Genomic DNA, 9,180 nt, shown 5'->3' with positions numbered 1-9,180 from the left:
CCTGTAGTCCCAGCTACTTGGGAGGCTGAGGCAGGAGAATGGTGTGAACCCAGGAGGCAGAGCTTGCAGTGAGCCCAGATCGCGCCACTGCACTCCAGCCTGGGTGACGGAGCAAGACTCTGTCTCAAAAAAGAAAGAAAAGAAAAGAAAAGAAAAGAGAAGAAAAGAAACCTACATCATTTGATCATTTGACCCCTCACAGGAACACTAAATTTTCACAGCTAACAACACACAAAAAGAACCATCGCAAGAACCAAATATCAGGTGAGCAATCACAGTACCCGGTTTCAACCTTATATCGCTGAAAGAGATGTTGAAGAGGGCAGGAAAGACAGTCTTGAGTTGCTGATGCCACCCATCCCCCACCCCCCAGCAGCAGCCCCGGGGCCTGGAGTATTGGTGTGCTCTGGAGAGGAAGAGCACAGTGATCATGAGACTTCGCACTGTCACAGCAGAAAGCAGAATCCAAGTGTACTTAGCTAACACTGGCTCACACAGGGAGTGCTTGGACTGGCACTCACCGAATTGCCCATCCTGGCAGTTGGAGCTTGAGTTCTGGCAAGCCTTGCCACTGCGAGCTGGAGTGCTCTGGGGCCCTTAGCAGACTTGAGGAGCAGTTTAGGCCATCGGGACTGCAATTCACAGGCAAACCCGAGTGCCGAGCTGGGCTCACACCCCACAGTGGACTGTGGAGTCAGAGGCACACAACCTCCTGAGACATTAGCTGGGGCAGCTAAGGGAGTTCTTGGGCCACCCCCCACTCCCACCCCTGGCAGTGACCATGTGGCACAGACAGATCTGTGCACGTGGGAGAGGGAGAGCTAGCAACTTGGGGACTTCACACTGAACTCAGTGCTGTCCCATCACAGCAGAGACCTGGCAGCATTCACCATCTGCTGACGAAGGAGCCCCTGGGCCCTGTATAACCAACAGCCATAGCCAGGTAATATGCTGCGGGCGTCTACAGCCAACTCAGCTGGCCGAGTTCCTCGCCTCATGGGGGTCCAGTGTACAATGGCTGCAAACAGCAGCTTCCTTGATGGTGCACGCAGCCTGTTTCTTTATGGGCTGCTCTAAGGGACCTTGGAGACGGGCCCTTCAGATGGATGTTCGTGTCTCTGACCTTGCACTGCCCCAGGGTAGGCTCCACACAGCTATGCGAGGTGCCACTGGAAAGCCCCAGGGCACTGTGGCTGGGTTCACATTGGCCAAGTTATCATGTCCATCCGCCTTGAACCCGGAGAACAAGGAGCATGTAGTTAAGGCCCCGCTCACAGCCAAGTTCAAGCTCCCTGGCCGCCAGAAGATCCACATCTCACAGAAGCGGGGCTTCACCGAGTTCAAAGAAGATGAATTTGAAGATATGGTAGCTGAGAAGCGGCTCATCTGAGATGTGTGCACGTCTCACAAGTACATCCCCATTGCGGCCCTCTGGACAAGTAGTGGGCCCTGCACTCGTGAGGGCTTCCACTGTGCTGCCCCTTCTTAATGCTCACCACTAAATCCTACTTCCTGTCCACCGGTGGGCACTGGGCTCTGAGACATGCTGGCTTCAGGTGTGACCCAGCACATTCCCGGCTGTGGTGGCTACAGTGAAAGATGCCTTCTGTTCGAGAAAAGCAGGAGGAAGAGTAAAGGGGACCTGTCTTGCCCCTTAGGTACCAGCTCAGCCACAGTCAGGTGGAGCACCAAGCAGCCTCTTGGGGTCCCTGACTGCAGGCCTAGGCTGTTGGTCAGCATTTGCGGACCTGTCCTGGGCCAAGGGGAGCCCACTGCCCTGAAGGATGAGTCACAGGCCTGAGAGCATTCATCACAGGCTGCCTGAAGAGCCCTGGGGCTTTAGGTGAGCATCAGCAGTGGCCTGGCAGAACTCCTTACAGGCTGGTGGTGGTGGTGGCCAGAAGAAGAGGTTCCTCTGACTGAGGAAAGGGGAGTGAAGAGTGGGAAGGACTTCGTCTTGCGGTTTGAGTGCCAGCTTACCTGCGGTGGAATAGTACGTCTATAGAATTCTATTCTATCTTAATACAGCTATAGAATGGTTTATGACTTCAATCCCTGGCTCCCAGACAGCATCTCTGGACCCACCCAGAGCCTAGGGGAACTCACTGCCCTGCAGGGAGCGACAATACCCTGGCTGGGTTTGCCATTTGCTGATTGTAGAGCTCCAGGCCCTCGAGTGAACTCATGTGGTGGCCAGGTAGCATTTCTAGCAGACCTTAGGTGAGACCCAGTGCTGGGCTGCTTCAGGTCTGAACCAATGCAGTCCCACAGGGGTTCTTGTGTCCTTCCACCCCCAGTTCCAAGAGGCCTAGCTCGGAAAGTGAGGGAGAGACTCCGTTTGTTTGGAAGAAAGTAAGGGAAAAGAACAAGAACCTCTGCCTGGTAATGCAGAGAATTCTTCCAGATCTTATCCAGGACCACTAAGGTGGTACCTTTAGGAGTCCGCAAGAACCACAGTGTTACTGGGTTTGGGGTTCAAGTCCCTTTGAATACCTGGAAAGCCTTCCCAAGAATCACAGGCACAAACAAGCCCAGACTGTGAAGACGACAATAAATGCCTAACTCTTCACTGCTCAGACACTGATGAATATCTATAAGCATCAACACCATGCAGGAAAACATGACCTCACCAAACTGAATAAGGCACCGGGGACCAACCCCGCAGAAACAGAAATAGGCAACCTTTCAGGTAGACAATTTGAAAGAGCTGTATTGAGGAAACTCAGAGAAATTCAAGACAACACAGAGAAGGAATTCAGATTTTCCATCAGATGAATGTAACAAGGAGATAGAAATAATTAGAAGGAGTCAAGCAGAAATTCTAGAGTTGAAAATGAAATTGACATACTGAAGAATGCATCAGAGTCTTTTTTTTTTTTTTTTTTTAAACACTCATTTATTCTCAAGTACTTGTGCAGGGCTGATTTCAGAGTTTAGGAATGCACCAGTCATGAAATAATGATCCCATCATAGGGCTTAAAATGCTAGACCTCAGAAACGATTACCATCTTTCAAAAGAATTGAGGAAAAATAATGAAAACCAGGTCGCAGAAAAGTTGTGATCAGAGAAAATAACACAAGAAAACACTGGAGCACACAGTATACAGTTGAAGGGAGAACCGTTTATCCTTCTAGAACCATTACTGTTATCACTACAGACTAGAGACACTTTCCTGGAAGGTTAATTTGGTTAATAAGAAACGAAAGCCACCATTAGATGATGTGAGCCAAATTATCTACAAGAGAGAAAAAGAAAACTAACTATATGGAAAAAGCCTGAGGCGAGAGCTAATTAGCTGGTCTGCAAAAAGATCCAAGAAAAATGCCCTCATTTTAGACACGTCAGATATTGCACACTCAAAAAAGAAAAAGAAACATTTAGAAAACCATTTTAAATGTCTTTAATTGCTGAACGCCTCTTTGGCTAATATTTGGAAGATCATTATTTAGTCCTGCAACTGACGCATTGTTCCACTTTCCCATCATTTTGCTTGCAAACCACTAAAAGTCTTATTTCCTCATCTCTTTGACACATTACCAAAGTGGACCCTATGCTGTAATCACACAGAATAATGTTGGAAAGTATGAATATCTCAATTATTTTTTAAAGGTACTATTCTTTTTCCTTCTGTTTTCAAATCATTTCTGACCGTTTCTAAAGACGTGGTCACAGCTGCCTGAAGCATGTCTTCTTCACCCATAGCATCACCTAGATCACTCCCAAGTGCTCCTGAACTGGTGGTTGGCCTTTCACATGGATGTGAACTCTGTCCTGATAGGTCCCCCTGCTGCTCCTGCTGCTGCTGCTGCTGTTGCTGCTTTTGCTGCTGTTTTTCAAAGTAGGCTTCTCGTCTCTTCCAAAGCTCTTCTGAAGTAAGGTTTGTACCTGATGTCCGTGGAATATCTTGAGATATATTTCTGCAACTTGCATACTTAGCTGAATAGCCCTGCGGAGATCTGCTTCCTCATCTTCCATGTCAATTTCCTGGCGACTTAGTGCCAGAGCCCTCTGCAAATCCTCCTCATCTTCGTCTAACATTGCTGAGCCATCATTTGCTTCTAACACTCGTTCCAGGTCTGTTTTATGGACTCTTTCAGTTGTGCTAATTCTTCTCCAATAGGTTTTGGTCGGTGCATCTGTTGGACCCTGATCATCTGCAGGAGTTGGTCAGCTTCGCAATCTGGCAGGTCACCCTTAACAACAAACATAGGATAACCTTCCTGTTGTAATTGAGCCAAGAAAAGTGCAAGATATGTATCTGATACTAATTCTGGACCCATCAAGACAGAATTCAAGTTAAACCACTGTTTTCCTAATTTTCTAACTGTAAACCAGTGTTCCTTATAATTGCATATAAATGATCTTTCATTTATAGGATCAATCCTGAGCCTCTGATACTCTGGACTGTTGAACAGGATTAGTTCTAAACCCCAAACTTTCAAGGCATTGCTTATAACCTGAATAGAGAAAAAACCACTGTCATCCATATTTCCAGAAGGCTGCTGTAAAAACGTGTGATAATCTTCACTAGTAACTCCTCCTTCTGCCATTCTCATCCTCTCCTCCTCATCCAGCTGATGTGCAATTGAGGATAATTCCACAGGGCTAAAATATTCTCCTTGCAATAAATTATTCAGGCAATGTTGAGCAGAAAGTGAGCCTTCTTGTTTCTCATGGAAGATGGACTCCATGATTATTTGTCTGGAGCCAATGGCCCCCACGCCGAACCACCCCCTCCAGCTCCGCCCCCGTCCCTGCATCAGAGTCTAAATAGCAGAATTGATCAAGCAGAAGGCCACGCACGGTGGCTCACGCCTGTAATCCCAGCACTTTGGGAGACCGAGGTGGGTGGATCACTTGAAGTCAGGAGTTCGAGACCAGCCTAGCCAAGATGGTAAAACCCCATCTATATTAAAAATATAAAAATTAGCCAGGCAAGGTGGTGTGCACCTGTTATCCCAGCTACTCAGGAGGCTGAGGCCAGAGAATCGCTTGAACCTAGGAGGTAAAGGTTGCAGTGATCCGAGATCACACCACTGCACTCTGGCTCGGTAAACAAAGTGAGACTCTGTCCAAAAAAAAAAAAAAGAGTTTGAGACCAGACTGGCCTACATGGTGAAACCCCACCTCTATTCAAATTACAAAAATTATCTAGGTATGGTGGGAGGTTGAGGCAGGAGGATAGCTTGAACCTGGGAGGTGGAGGTTGCAGTGAGCCGAGATGGCACCACTGCACTCCAGCCCGGGCAACAGAGCCAGAATTTGTCTCAAAAAAACACTAAAAACCAAAAACCGAAACCAAAACCAAAAAACATCAAAAGACTATGAAAAGCAGTGATTGGATGTTTGGGGTGTGGATATCGGAATCTGGAGCTGGGGACAAGTGTGTCATTTGATAGTCTCTTTTGAGAACCACTGTTGATCTAAAGCTAGTCCAGTTCCCTAGTGGATTGCTAATAACGGGTCAGCTGCTGAGACGGGGAAAGGGGCCTAATTCCTTTTGCAAAACAAGGAGCAATATTTGCATGAGAACTCAGTACATTTCATCACATAAAAACTGCAAAATGCCAGGCTCTGCCATTTTTAAGCTAATATTTCTGGGAGTCCACCAAACAGCCTCTAAGATGGAACTGATTGTGAATATGCTGGTGCCAAGTGCAATGGCTCACACCTGTAATCCCAGCTATGTGGGAGGCTAAGGTGGGAGGATCACTTGAAGCCAGGAGTTTGAGGCCATCCTGGGCAACATAGCGAGACTTTGTCTCTTAAAAAAAAAAAAAGCTAAGCCAAATGATACAGCCTCTAGAAGCCATAGTTTGCTCATTTACAAACTGGAGGAGAATAAGATGAGAATTGTCGATATTGAGGATCAGAAAGTGCTTCATGATGCATAAAGCAGGTAATGGATTACCAATGCTTTGCTGCTCAGACATACAGCAATGGGTTCATACCATTCTGAGAGTCTAAATTTAGGATGTGTTATGACTAAAATTACCAGTAATTAAGTTTCTTATGCTTCTGAGGCTCTGCTTCCTCATCTGTACACTGTGACAAGACCTTGTTCTGACTATGCACTGAGGATAAAATAAGGCTTTTTGAAAAAGAGAATGACACAGACCACTAATTAATGATTTCAATGTTCCTGTCCAAGGTCAGGCAAAAGTAATGCAGCTCCATAGAGAATGTTGGTGCAACACTGCCCTCTGCTGGTCAGTAGCAGCACCACCATGGTTACAGAGAGGAAAAGGTCTTTACAGAGGGATTCCTGGGAAACTGAGGCAGAGAAGGGAAGGGATTTGCTCAAGGTCACAGAGTTAGCTTTGGACAAACTGACGGCTCAAATTTGAGATTCCTGATTCCTAGTTCTTTCTAGAGGGAGAAAAATAAGGGCTGGAAACTAGTGGATTGTGGTTTCACTCTCACCAGGCTCTGCTCGGCGTTTTAAATAGCTGACTGGAATTTCTCGGAAGCTGGGATCTGAGCGCTCACTTGAGACCCCAAGGCCCACAATCTATTTGCCACCAAAAAACAAGACAAAGCAAAACACTATGGTAACTTGTGTTGAAAAAGATAGATCTTGTGTTTTTTTTATTTCCCCGAATGGTATTTGCTGGGCAGACACGTGTATGTACAGGGTAGCAGTCAGGATGGACCACAGGCCCCCATACCATGAAACTCTTCAGACTCTCCCCTAGAAATGAGGGGAACTGAGCCGGGTGCAGTGGCTCATGCCCGTAATCCCAACTTGGGAGACTGAGGCAGGAGGATCGCTTGAATCGAGGAGTTCAAGGCTGCAGTGAGCCATGATTGTGCCACTGCACTCCAGCCTGGGAGACAGAGTGAGATTCTAACTCAAGAAAAAGAAAGGAAGGAAGGAGGAGGCCGGGCGCAGTGGCTCAAGCCTGTAATCCTAGCACTTTGGGAGGCTGAGACGGGCGGATCACAAGGTCAGGAAATCGAGACCATCCTGGATAGCATGGTGAAACCCCGTCTCTACTAAAAATACAAAAAACCAGCCAGGCGAGGTGGCAGGCGCCTGAAGTCCTGGCTACTCGGGAGGCTGAGCCAGGAGAATGGCGTAAACCCGGGAGGTGGAGCTTGCAGTGAGCTGAGATCCGGCCACTGCACTCCAACCTGGGCGACAGAGTGAGACTCCGTCTCAAAAAAAAAAATAAAATAAAATTAGCCAGGCATGGTGACATGCACCTGTAGTCCCAGCTATTCGGGAGGCTAAGGCAGAAGAATCACTTGCACCCAGCAGGTGGAAGTTGCAGTGAGCTGAGATCGCACCACTGCACTCCAACCTGGGCGACAGAGAGAGACTCCATAAAAAAAAAAAAAGTTCTCGGAGCCAAGGAGAATGCATTAAATGTGCTCAGGAATAATTGCAACATCAGATACAAAATGAGAAGCCACATTATGAAGGGACACAGAGATGCTAGATTATCCAAGACTCTTGGTCAAAAGGGATAGGTGTGCCTGCTCCAATTGGCTTAAGCAATAAAGGGAGGTTATTGGCTCCTAAATCTAGTGAGGTTTCAGGTATGGCTTGATCAGGGTGCCCAAATGATGTTATCGGAAATCCCTCCATCATTTCCCTCTGGTTTTTTCTAAGTCAACTTAATTCCCTGCTGGCATGATGGCCACCAAGAACTTTAGGCTTATATCCTGCCAGCTTAGCAACTCCAGCTCAAAGAGCACCACTTTTTCAATGATTTTAGCCAAAATTCCAGAACTTGTCCTAGACCAACCTGAATCATGTGCCTGCTCTTGAACAAAGCACAGTAGCCAGGGGGAAATCGTGCTTTGATTATCTAGGACTGAGTCCTGGACCCGCCCCTGCAACTTGTGGAAGGGAACAGCTCGACCTGAGCCGTATCAACTGAGAACATAGGAAGCATGGTTCTACCAAGAGATGTCTATTCCAGGTATGATGGAGCCTCAGAGGAGAGCATGACTGTCTTTCAGCTGGTGAATCAGGGAATGGTCCAATAAGCCACAGCTATGGATATGAAGGTCTGTTGATTTCAGATTCAGCTAGAGGAGGAAGTTGGGCATGACAGAAAAATCTATCAATCTCTGCTATAGTTAAATATTTGAATATTGGATTGTTTGCAGAACTTGTGAAATCAGTGACCTCTGGGTCATGTAGGAACCCAGCACATGCCCACAGGACACAGCCTGGCAGCTGGTCAGAGCAATAGTTCATACCTGAGACCCCAGCCCCCACCAGCCTCTGTCAGTGCCGAGCTGGACGGAACAAACCACATGAGGTTGGTCGGGCCTCTACTCCATGGAAAAACACAGAATAGTCATTTTTCGCCTGTACATTCCTGGACAAATAAATTCTCTTTGGGGAGCTTTTTCCTGGCTGGGCTATGTTATATGCCTCAGAGCTGCCCAGATCCCCTGGGAACCCAAAGATTTCCTTGCATGTGTAGGACAGGCTACTCATTCAGCCCAGGTCAGAGGACTGTTTCATGGGTGTTGGTGGCAGGAATTCTTGGTTGTCTTCAATATCTGGATCCCTGATTTTCGGTGGGGAACATGGTCAGCAGAATAAGGACTACATTTCCCACCTTCTACTGCAGGTAGGTGTGACCGTGTGACTACGCTCTGGCCAATGACCTACAAGTGGCAGTGACAGACCACATCCTTCAAGGGAGGACCACGCCCTATCTTTCTCCTTTCCTCCTTCCTCCAGGCTTTTTATTTTTTATTCTTACTTATTTATTTATTTTATTATTATTATTTTTGTTTTGTTTTTTGTTTTTTTTTTTTGAGATGGAGTCTCGCACTTTCGCCGAGGCTGGAGTGCCAGTGGTGCAATCTCAGCTCACTGCAAGCTCCACCTCCCGGGCTTACGCCATTCTCCTGCCTCAGCCTCCCGAGTAGCTGGGACTACAGGCGCCTGCCACCATGCCCAGCTAATTTTTTTTTTTTTGTATTTTCAGTAGAGACGGGGTTTCACTGTGTTAGCCAGGATGGTCTTGATCTCCTGACCTTGTGATCCATCCGCCTTGGCCTCCCAAAGTGTTGGGATTACAGGCGTGAGCCACAGCACCCAGTCTATTTATTTATTTTTTGAAATGGAGTCTTGCTCTGTCACCCAGGCTGGAGTGTAGTGGTGCGATCTCGGCTCACTGCAACCTCTGCCTCCCAGGTTCAAGCAATTCTCC

At 47.3% G+C, this 9,180-nt stretch overlaps 1 pseudogene across 1 annotated transcript; it reads right to left on the bottom strand.

Moving 5' to 3' along the window:
- Positions 1 to 2,882: 2,882 nt before the first annotated feature.
- Positions 2,883 to 4,692, bottom strand: LOC105516342 (annotated as a pseudogene). Its single transcript, XR_001002473.1, has 2 exons — positions 4,672 to 4,692; positions 2,883 to 4,197 (listed from the first exon to the last, which is right to left on the bottom strand). The product of XR_001002473.1 is annotated as an ataxin-3-like (transcript).
- Between the last annotated feature and the right edge of the window lie 4,488 nt (positions 4,693 to 9,180).

This window comes from Colobus angolensis, unplaced genomic scaffold (assembly GCF_000951035.1).
Source record: "Colobus angolensis palliatus isolate OR3802 unplaced genomic scaffold, Cang.pa_1.0 Scaffold28, whole genome shotgun sequence".
NCBI classification, from domain to species: domain Eukaryota; kingdom Metazoa; phylum Chordata; class Mammalia; order Primates; family Cercopithecidae; genus Colobus; species Colobus angolensis.
This window is presented reverse-complemented; position numbering and strand designations above follow the sequence as displayed.